The sequence below is a fragment of the Ailuropoda melanoleuca genome, chromosome 13 (genome assembly GCF_002007445.2).
Source record: "Ailuropoda melanoleuca isolate Jingjing chromosome 13, ASM200744v2, whole genome shotgun sequence".
NCBI classification, from domain to species: Eukaryota; Metazoa; Chordata; class Mammalia; order Carnivora; family Ursidae; genus Ailuropoda; species Ailuropoda melanoleuca.
In genome coordinates this window covers 74,994,548-75,005,992 of record NC_048230.1, presented here as the reverse complement: position 1 = coordinate 75,005,992, position 11,445 = coordinate 74,994,548, and the positions used below count along the sequence as shown (strand labels likewise).

The window sequence follows — 11,445 nt, the reverse complement described above, 5'->3', positions numbered from 1 at the left end:
AGTGATTTGCTTATTTTGGGAAACCTGTGCTTATGATATTAGGTTCCTTAGTGCTTTTAGAATTGACAGTATAATTTTGAGGTTTTTAAAGAATGTGTAATATTGTCATCATTCCCTCCTTGCCTAAAATCCTAGTTTCATTTTTCCCTGATTGAATCACATCACTAGAAGTTAAACTGCTTCTGTTCAAAGTCAGCAAAAAGCTTCTGGGAAACTGATTTTCAGAGCTTCGGCAATAGTTCCCACATGATACAGCAGTCACACCAGCCTCCCGTTGTTTTTGAAATGCGATTTGAGGGCTTTGGGAATTTCTCCTGCTTTGAGGTGCATGCCATGGTGAGTGACAGGCAAGCTTCTTGGCCACAACACGGCTTTATCTACTTATGGGTCTCTTTATGTTATTTCATAAAATCTCTGGTTGTTGTTTTGTGAGAAAAAATAGCATTACAGAAATTCCTTCAACATCGTGTATAGGCCTACTTGCTTGATTGCACTTCACAGATATTGTGTCTTTTGCAAATTGAAGGTTTGTGACAACCCTGCATTGGGCAAGTGTATCAGTGCCATTTTTCCAACAGCATTTGCTCACTTCATGTCTCTATGTCACATTTTGGTAATTCCCACAATATATCAGACTTTTTTATTATCATATGTATAATTAACATACATGACATGATACAAGCAGTTATCTTTGATGCTGACTATTGTAACTGTTTAGGAACGCCACAAACCAAGCCCATAGAAGACGACAAGCTTAATAAATGTTGTGTGTTCTGACTGCTCCACCCACCAGCCAGTCCCCTCTCTCTCTTCCTCTCCTCAGGCCTCCCTACTCCCTGAAACACAACAATATTGAAATTAGGCCAATTACTAATTCTAAAATGGCCTCCAAGTGTTCAAGTGAAAGGAAGAATAGCACATCTCTCACTTTAAATCAAAAACCAGAAATGATTAAGCTTAGTGAGGAAGGCACGTCAAGAGCCAGGACAGGCTGAAAGCTCGGTCACTTGCGCCAAAGAGTTAGCCAAGTGGTGAGTACAAAAGAAAAGTTCCTGAAGGAAATTAAAAGTGCTAGTCCAGTGGACACACAAACGATAAGAAAGTGAAACGGCCGTGGTGCTGATATGTAGAATGTTCGAGTGGTCTGTATAGAAGATCAAAACAGCCACAACCTTCCCTGAAGCTAAAGCCTAATCCAGAGCAAGGCCCTAACTCTCTCCAATTCTGTGAAGGCTGAGAGAGGTAAGGAACCTGCAGAAGAATGAAGCCAGCAGAGTTTGGTTCATGAGGTTTAAGGAAAGAAGCATCCCCACAACATTAAAGTGCAAGGTGACGTGGCAAGTGCAGAGACAGAAGCTGCGGCAAGTTATCTAGAAGCCCTAGCTCAGCATGGAGGTGCCTACGCTAAACACCGGGCTTTCAGTGTAGATGAACTGGCCTTATATTGGAAGATGATGCCATCTAGGACCTTCATAGCTAAAGGAGAGAAGCCAATGCCTGGCTTCAGAGTTTCAAAGGACAGGCTGACTCTCTTGTTAGGGGCTAATGCAGCTGGTGACTTGAAGTTGAAGCCATTAGTCAGCCTGAGAATTAGTCAGTTCTGAAAATCCTAGGGCCCTTAAGAATTACGGTAAATCTGCTCTGCCTGCGCTCTATAAATGGAACATCAAAGCCTAGATGACAGCAAAACTGTTCATGACATGGTTTACTGAATGTTTTCAGCCCACTGTTGAAAACTGCTCAGAAAAAAGATTCCTTTCAAAATATTACTGCTCGTTGACAATGCAAGTGGTCACCCAAGAACTCTGATAGAGTACACAAGATTAATGTTATCTTCATGCCTGCTAACACAGCATCCTTCTGTAGACCATAGATCACGGAGTTTTACTTTTAAATCTTATTATTTAAGAAATACATTTTAGGGTGCTTTGGTGGCTCAGTCAGTTAAGCATCTGACTCTTGATTTTGGCTCAGGTCATGATCTCAGTGTCGTGAGATCAAGCCCCATAGTGGTCTCTGTGCTCAGCGTGGAGTCTTCTTAAGATTCTCTCCCTCTCCTCTGTACCCCCTCACTTGCTCTCTCTCTAAACAAAATTTTAAAAAAAGAAAGAAAGAAAAGAAAAGAAATACATTTGGTAAGACTATAACCACCATAGATAGTGATTCCTCTGATGGATCTCAACAAAGTAAATCAAAAACATTCTGGAAAGGGTTTACCATTCTAGATACCATTAGGAACTTTCATGATTCATAGGAAGAGGTCAAAATATCAACATTAACGGAAGTTAGGAAGAAATTGATCCCAACCCTTATGGATGACTTTGAGGGGTTCCAGACTTCAGTGGAGGAAGTGACTGCAGAGGCAATGGAACTAGCTAGAGAACTAGAATTAGAAGTGGAGCCTGAGGATGGGACTGAAGTGCGGCAACCTCATGATAAAACTTCAACAGATAAAGAGTTGCTTCTTTTGGAGGAGCGAAGAAAGTGGTTTCTTGAGATGGAATCTACTCCTACTGAAGATGCTGTGAAGATTGTTGAAATGACCACAAAGGATTTTTAGAATATTCCATAAACTTCGTTGATAAAGCAGCAGCTGGGTTTGAGAGGACTGACTCCAATTTTGAAAGAAGTTCCACTGTGTGCAAAATGTATCTAATAGCATCAAGTGATGTTCATGAAAGGAAGACTCAATCAATGTAGCAAACTTCTATGTTGTCTTATTTTAAGAAATTGTCTACACTTATCATGGTGAGCAGAGAGTCATGTATAAAATGTCGAATCACTATGTTGTACACCCGAAGCAAACACAACATTGTATGTCAACTATACTTCGATAAAAAAAAGAAATCGCCCCACCCACCCCAAACTTCTGCAACCACCATTAACATCGAGGCAAGACCCTCCACCAGCAAAGATTATGACTCGCTGAAAGCTCAGATGATGGTTAACATTTTTTAGCCATAAAGTATTTTTTTAGGTATGTACATTTTTTAGACATAATGCTTTTTCACTCTTAAGGGTGGATGTGCCCGCCAGCAGCCCATGGCTGCCCCTTCTACAGAGAATTGCCCTCAGTTGATGGGAGCCATCTCACCTGGAAGATGTGCCCTGCCTCCCACTCCCAACAGCAGTCTGTAGCCAATTATTGACTGGGCAGGAGTACAAAAGTTCAGCCCACTTGCCTCAAAGTGGGACCAATTCTGTGTCCATTCATGCTTCAGAGCTCCCCATGGATCAGGCCTAGATGGGATCCAGCTGAGACCACATCCTTGCTTAGCTCCTTCCTCTACCTGATCCAGCTTCCCTCAGCTCCCTTATTCTGAGAGCCCTCTCCTCTCTCAATAAATCATAGACACAAGAATCCCCATCTTAGGCTCTACTTCTAGGAAACATGACAAATGATTGGCATGTAACTATAAATGATAATATTAGAAAAGAAGAAAGGCTGAAAATTATTGAGCTTCTGAGTCAACATTAAACATGAGGAGGATGGGGCGCCTGGGTGGCACAGTGGTTAAGCGTCTGCCTTCGGCTCAGGGTGTGATCCTGGCGTTATGGGATTGAGCCCCACATCAGGCTCCTCCACTATGAGCCTGCTTCTTCCTCTCCCACCCCCCACCCCCACTTGTGTTCCCTCTCTCTGGCTGTCTCTATCTCTGTCAAATAAACAAATAAAATCTTTTTTAAAAAATGAGGAGGAAAGTAATAGAATAAATGTGGAAAAAACAGAAGGAATGAAATAATAAAATTTGGGAATTAAGTACATACATAATGTATATAAGATACAATATATCATATATAAGAATATATTTTGTATAAGAAGAATACGTATGATATATAAGAAGGTACAACTCAACAATATTAAAAATGAAAAAAGATGCATCATAACAGAAAATACAGAAATTTAAACTATAAACTATGAAGTTTGTTTTTTTTTTTTATTTTTTATTTTTTTATTTTTATTTATTCGACAGAGATAGAGACAGCCAGCGAGAGAGGGAACACAAGTATGGGGAACACAAGTAGGAAGAGGAAGAAGCAGGCTCATAGGGGAGGAGCCTGATGTGGGGCTCGATCCCACAACGCCGGGATCACGCCCTGAGCGAGAGGCAGACGCTTAACCGCTGTGCCACCCAGGCGCCCCAACTATGAAGTTTGTTGCTACTAAACTTAAAAACTTAGATGAAATGAGTAACTTCCTAGAAAATATATCTATCCAAAACTAACTGAAGGAGAAATTGAAAAGATAAAAAATTCCATAACCATTTGAAAAATTTAATCAAATATTTGAAAATCTACCCCTTTAAAAAGGGGTTCTGATGGTTTTATGGGCAGTTTCTTCAAAGCATTCAAGGAATAGATCATTCCAATCTCATGCAAACTGTTCCAAAAAAAAAAAACCAAAGAACAAAAAACATGTCCCAAATCATTTTATAAGGTTAGAAAAACGCTTTAGGGTTTGATACCCAAACCACACAAGAACAAAATGAGAAAGAAATATCACAGACCAATATCACTTATAAGCATAGATACAAAAATTCAAAACAAAAATCTACGAACTACGTACAATAACGTATTTAAAGCAACAACACATTATACCCTCATTAAATTTACCTCCAGAATTCAGAAATAGTTCAACATTAAAATATATTACTCACCTCACTATTAAATTTCAAAAATACACAAGATTACCTCAAATGGAAAAATATTTTTTAAAAAATATGTCCATTAAAAATTAAAATTCATAAGGATCTAGAAACAGAATGGAACTTCCTAAACCTGGTAAATGATGTCCACCAACACCCTTTTAAAAAAACATACTTATATGCAACTAATGAATCATTGAACACCAAATCAAAAACTAATGATATGCTATATGTTGGTTAATTGAATTTAAATTTTAAAAAAGAAAAAAATAAAAGAGAAATATTACATTTTTACTCTTAAAATTCTATAATAAGACAAGGAAACCCACTGTCATTTGCTTCTATTTGTACTGGAAGTCCTGGATAACCTTCTTCTAAAAGTTCAGGAAAACTAACTTGACCTAGAAATAAGCAATAGAAAATTATCAAGGCCAAATCCCATATAATGTCATTATAAGAAAGAAGGAGATAAAGAGCAAAAAATCCTACAGACAATGAACATGAGTCAGAAAGATGTGCCCACAAAACAGATTTTAAAATGTAATCTTCTATACCAAAATGAGCTAAAAGATAATAAGATCCTATTAGATACAAAATAGCAACATAAACCAGAAGAGAAAAAAATTAGAAGTATAGCACTTAGAGAATTTTGAGTAAAATAAAAAATTTTTTCAGAAATGGAGACTAAGCTAAATGAACAAAAGTAAATATCCTTTTAAGGGTAAAACCAGGGAATTGTGTACATCACTTCCATTCATATTTCATAGGCCTGGATACAGAGTTACAACCAGCTGCAGAGGAATCTGGGAAATGGGGTCCTGGCCAGTAACCAAGTGCCTATCAGAAACTTCCACTGCCATAGAATAAAAGGAAAATAGAAGGAAAATAGAAGATGGGGTACATTTAGCATTTTTTCTAAGAGTCCACCACTTTCGCCATGCAAACCCTTGTACCCACACGTAGAAAATCTCTTGCCCCTCCCCAAGGGAGGGGACCCCCAAATCCTATCCGATGAATACTCCAGCTCAAAAGTCAGGATCTATGCAAGATGTGCTGCCCTCTCCATCAGGTATGGATAAACTTCTCTGTGTTCAATGACCAATAAAATAAAAGTTATCTGTTTTCTACCACACATGGGGATATGTACGATGCTGGAGTAGAAAGAGGGTAACAGCAACAAAAGCTCTCCTTTGAAAACAGGAGAGTGCGGACCCGCCCAGCAGTGGCGGATGATTCAAGCTACGATCAAGCCCCACAGAGGGGGGAGCCCAGGGGAAGAGTCATGGAACTCACTGCCCTGACAATGAAGTGAGATCCCCAGTTGGCCCATTTAGTTCTGGTCCATTGCCTCTTTGGCCCCAACATCGCCCATTTGGAGATTAATTCTTCTCAGTTAAAAGTGGACTTTCAAGCATGCGCATGAAAACCAGGGTTCTACAGAGCTTTCTCAGCTGGCTTCTCCTGGTTCAGGTCTCGGGTTGCTTTAAGGGTTTTAGACCAGGCTTGGAGTTTCTTTAGTAGTCCAGCCTCTTCAAACCCCTAGAAGGCTTCAGGTGTATTTATCCACACTCATTTTGATGTTTAAGGAACCTTACCCAAAGAACATCTTTTTTTTTTAAAGATTTTATTTATTTATTTGAGAGAGAGAGAGAGCACAAGCAGGGCATGCAGCAGAAGGAGAGGAAGAAGGCTCCCCACTGAGCCAGGAGCCCAACACGGGTCTCAATCCCAGGACACTTAGCCTACTGAGCCACCCAGGTGCCCCCATTTTTTTTTTTAACATTTGAAAATGCTTAACATCTATTCATTGGTCTCTACACTATGACATCCTCCCTTATTCAGCTTAATGGTAACTCCCTTAAGGGCAAATGAAATAATAGACTTAAGTGTTCCAATGTGTGTGTTTTTTTCCAACACATCAATTAATTCTCCAATTCTTAGAGGACGTTGACCAGGTGTCCCACAATTCAACTCAATTCTGACACTACCTACCTGGAAATAACATCAGATCCCACATGTTAAGGGCTCAGTCCCACAAGACTGACACCCTCATCCCACCAGCCACTTCGGATACTAATGCCAACCAAGAATCCAGGTTGTCCTCTGTGCAGGGTGCCTGGGTGGCTCAGTCAGTTAAGCATCTGCCTTTAACTCGGGTCATGATCCCAGGGTCCTGAGATCGAGCCTCATGTTGGGCTCCCTGCTCAACGGGGAGCCTGCTTCTCCCTCTCCCTCTGCTGCTCCCCCTGCTTGTGTTCTCTTGCTCTCTCTGTCAGGTTGTCCTCTGTGTTTCTTCTTCTTTTCTTCTTCTTCTTCTTTTTGGAGAGAGGGAGCACAGCTCAGGTAGGGGCAGAGAGGAGGGAGAGAGAGAATCTTAAGCAGGCTCTATGCTCAGCACAGAGCCCAACACGGAGCTCCATCTCACGACGCCGAGATCATGACCTGAGCCGAAATCAAGAGTAGGACACTTAACTGACTGAGCCACCCAGGTGCCCCCTCTGTGCTTCTGACCCACAGCTATAGATTGGAGGTTCCATGACCCCCTCCTTGGGTTTGATTAGTCTTAGACCAGCTCACAGAACTCAGAGAAATATTTTACTTAGTAGATTACCGGTTTATTATAAAAGGATACAACTCAGGAGACACCAGATGGAAGGGATGGATGCATAGGACAAGGAATGGAGGAAAGAGCATGGAGCTTCCAAGAATTCTTTGAGCATGAATTCTCCCAGCACTTCCATGTGTTCACCAACCCAGAAGATCTCCCAACCCTGTCCTTTTGGGGGTTTATGGAGGCTTTGTTACATAGACCTGATTGAATAAATCATTGGCCTGATTGAATAAATCAATAATCTCCAGGCCCTCTCCCCTCCCTGGAAGTATGAGAGGGGGGTGGGAACTGAAAGTTCCAACCCTCTAATCTCATGGTTGTTGGTTCCCTGGCCACGAGCTCCCATCCTTGGGCCTTTCCAAATGTCACATCCTTAACATAAACTCAGGTGAGATTGAAAAGGGCTTGTTATGAATATCAAGATACCTTCATTGCTCTTATCACTTAAGAAATCCCAAGGATTTCAGGAGCTCTGTGCCAGAAGCCAGGGACAAAGACTAAATTATATATTTCTTTTTTTTTTAAGATTTTATTTATTTATTTGACAGAGATAGAGACAGCCAGCGAGAGAGGGAACACAAGCAGGGGGAGTGGGAGAGGAAGAAGCAGGCTCATAGCGGAGGAGCCTGATGTGGGGCTCGATCCCATAACGTCGGGATCACACCCTGAGCCAAAGGCAGACGCTTAACCGCTGTGCCACCCAGGCGCCCCTAAATTATATATTTCTTAAGATAAATTACAATATCACAGATGTGAAAGCAACAGCTGCTTTCTGATCTTTGCTGTTGGACAGATGCCCATTGTACAGCCAAGAACTCTTCCCATAAATGCTTGAGAAAGCCTTGGGGTCCTGGCCTATCTCTTTTAAAAGCCACCTCTCATAGATACACCTCTTATAAACACCTTTTATAGGTATCGGGGATGGTCTGCCTCCGGGGTCCTCATGCTGGGGTCACCCCCTCATGCCAGGTGACTCTTTGGGGAGGGAGCTAAACAATCCTCTTTGCTTCTTATGTGTGTCCATATCTGGTCCAAGAAGACTAGCCCCTTTGACCCACCACCTCTGGGGCTACAGTTACTTCCCAAACACATTTCCATTTAGATCCCAGGTAGTCAGCTCTAGGCACAGTCCTTTCACAAATCAAATTTCCTGGGTGGTTCCAAGGTCAGTCTACTGTGCCCTACAAGCTCCAGGGGCATATATTAAGTTTTCGGAGTGGTATCATCGAGGACCCTCTCATTTGACCCTAGATAAGGGGGAAGCACCCTTCCACTTCATCCCAAGGGAGATAGACCCCTAGCACGAGTTCCTGCAAAGAAATTCTAATTTTCTACTCTCTCTCTGCCTCACCAACCTCTCTGATGGGCCAACTTGGGAGGGTCATCTAAGGTTCCCAAAGCTGGTGTTCGACACCTCTTCCCACATCCTGTGGAGGTGGTCTAACAGGACGTCCCCTTGGTACCGAGGTTGGGATGGTGCCACCTATTCTCTCCGCTGAAATCAAGACACAAAGAGCCCAATCCTGCCATATGCATTAACATCCTGCCATATTCAAGGGTGACAAACAACCCAGCAAAAGTCTCCAGACCTCAAGGATATTTTTCAACTGGGAACATTAGGCTAAATTAAGCACTTCCTCTGTGGGAGGGAATGTGGGGGAGTGGTGGTGTCACTTAATTCCAACTCTTTTTCATGAATGAAAAAATAAATAAATAAAAAGCATTCACCGGGAATATCCTCACAGCTCGGAAATTCCATGGTCAACTCAGCTCCCAGCACCACTTCCTGCTTCAGAAGGAAGATGGGTTCCGTTCCAGATATTCTGGGCCCAGCCTTGGCCGGCTTCCCTGGATGGTGTGTTTATTTGGCAGTTGCCACATTCCTCCTCCACCCCCATGTCCCATCAGAGCTTCCCTCCTCCCCAGCTGATTACTGAGGGACAGTGGAGAATGGGAGACACTTTTCAAAGGGCTCTCCCTTCCTCCATCCATCCAGCCTCCACTTTCAACTCCTCCCTATCACTCAAGGAGCAAACCCTATGGGCATCTCCCTGCCTTAGTTGTCCTTTCCACTCCAGCCCCTGGAGCTCTTACTTCTGCTCTTATTGCTCCTTGGAAACTGCTCTTCGATGATAACACCCTCACAGGACCTTTGTACATCCTCGTCTGACTTACCCTCTTGGGATCATCTTACTCACTAGCCACTTCCTCCTTCCTTGGCAGCGCTCTTGGCTTCTTTGGCACCAGGGCCTGCCTTTCCTCTTTACCTTTCTGGCCACTCCTTTTCAGTCCCCTCCTTCTAACTCTTAAACAGGGCATTTCCCCTGAGTACAGGGCTCAGCCCGCCTCCCTGTGGACGCACCCTCTTCCTGGGCACAGTTTGTTAGCCGTGCACTTGTGGAAGCCCCGCAGAACTGTACCCGCAGTCTAGATGAGCCCCTGACCTTTCATATCAACTCCCAACTATCAGATGTCTCCGCTCGGATGAACCACAGGAACTTCAAACAAAACACACGCGAAAGGAAGCTCATTTCCCCACCCACCCACCCATAAAATCCGATTTCTTTTTTTAAATTACCTGACTCATCAAAGGCATCATATCAGTCCAGCTGCTCAAACCCAAGTGTGGATGCTTTATCCACTTTGACTTATCTCCCTCCTCACGCTCCCATGTCTAGTCAAAACCAAACCTTACCGCGTGGACCTCTCCAACACCCTCGTATCCATCTGCTCAGGTCGACACTGTGATTATCCCCTGGGTGGCTGTAACACTCCCAGATAGACCTTGTGCCTCCAGTTCTGTCCTTCTCCAATCCATTCTCTCTTCTGCAGCTCGTTCACTCCAACAGTATTTTTGACGAGGTAGGCAGAGAAATTTTTCTAACAGGAACCTCTAACCAAGACGCCTTCCACCAATCCTGACCCGTCCCTGGCTCCCCATCCTCCCATGGATCCTTCAGGGCTCAGCTCAGATGCCCTCAGCCCCTCTGAAATACCCTCTCTGACCACTCCCAGCCTCAGGGAGGCTCCCCTCCCAGACCTCCTCCACCAGCACCAAGTCCTAGCGCCTCCCACAGCACCCACAGCCCTCCACCTAATTGCCCGTTTCCTGCCCCACACTCGGACCGCAGGCGTCCGGAGAGCACGACTGGGTCTCGGGCTGAGTTGTTCTACTCGTGAAATGTTGAATGAAGAGTTGAATAACAAAACAGGGTATACTTGATAATTGCAGGGAAGGCTTCATGGAGGAGGTGGAGCTTGTAATAGACCCAGAATCTACAGCCGATCTGGACAGGGGAAGCAGTCCAGAGAAACATCCTGTGGAGGCAAATGGCCTGGGGAGGGAGGGCTGACAGCGGCTGAACCAGATTGCAGGACATCCCACAAGAAACTGGCGCCTGGAGTCTTTGGAATCTTGATACGTGGACGATGTATTTAGATGTGTTTAGAAGTGAAACACGTCACTATTTACTTTCAAATGTTTTAAGGAATAGTATCTATGTCTAAATAAAGCAAAGAGAAAAAAATATTACCATTTTGGAACCTAGGTGGTTGGGTATATTGTACCTTGGATGGGTGTTTGCTGTACTGTTCTTTCCATTTCTCTCTGTGTGCGGAGAGGTTTTCGAAAGACCAGGTTGAGGAAATAAAAGCTTTCCTCTGATAGTGGGGGTAGGAAAGGAAGCTGGCACTTAAGGAGGAGAGGTGGGGGTGTTTGTCATTATTCTGTGGTTTCATTTTTAATTGTCATACACATAATTCGTCTTGGTTTTTGAAAGTCTCAAAAATGCAAATAAAAGCAAAGCCATGAATAGGCAGCCCCCAGGAGCACAGATTCCAGGGAACAAGGGGCTGCAAACGTTTTCCTATGTTTCTGTCTGGTCTTTTTATATTTTTATTTGCCTAGATTCCCCTTCTCCCTCACCCTGAGGCCTCTAGATATGTTTGGGGCCAAAATGGCCCAGGTTTTGCTGTTTTTGCTCCCAACTCAGAATGTTAGACCCCTGGAGCCCCGAAGAAAAGAGCCACCGGAGCTCGGGTAGGTCATCGCACTGTCCCGTCCGCAACAGCTGCCATGCTCCCAGCACGCTCCCGCGCCGGGTAGCAGGCGAGAGCCCTCTCAGCTGTGAGGCCCTGGCCAGAAAACTGACACAGAGGGCAAGACAGACACCTTGCGGGGGGGGGGGG

At 43.7% G+C, this 11,445-nt stretch overlaps 1 long non-coding RNA gene across 1 annotated transcript in view; it reads right to left on the bottom strand.

The window, feature by feature from the left end:
- Window positions 1–10,297, bottom strand: part of LOC117795688 — a 25,860-nt gene extending 15,563 nt beyond the window's left edge. The window contains exon 1 of the long non-coding RNA XR_004619800.1: window positions 9,953–10,297. This is a non-coding gene — a long non-coding RNA (uncharacterized LOC117795688). The remainder of the gene's footprint in view (window positions 1–9,952) is intronic.
- Between the last annotated feature and the right edge of the window lie 1,148 nt (window positions 10,298–11,445).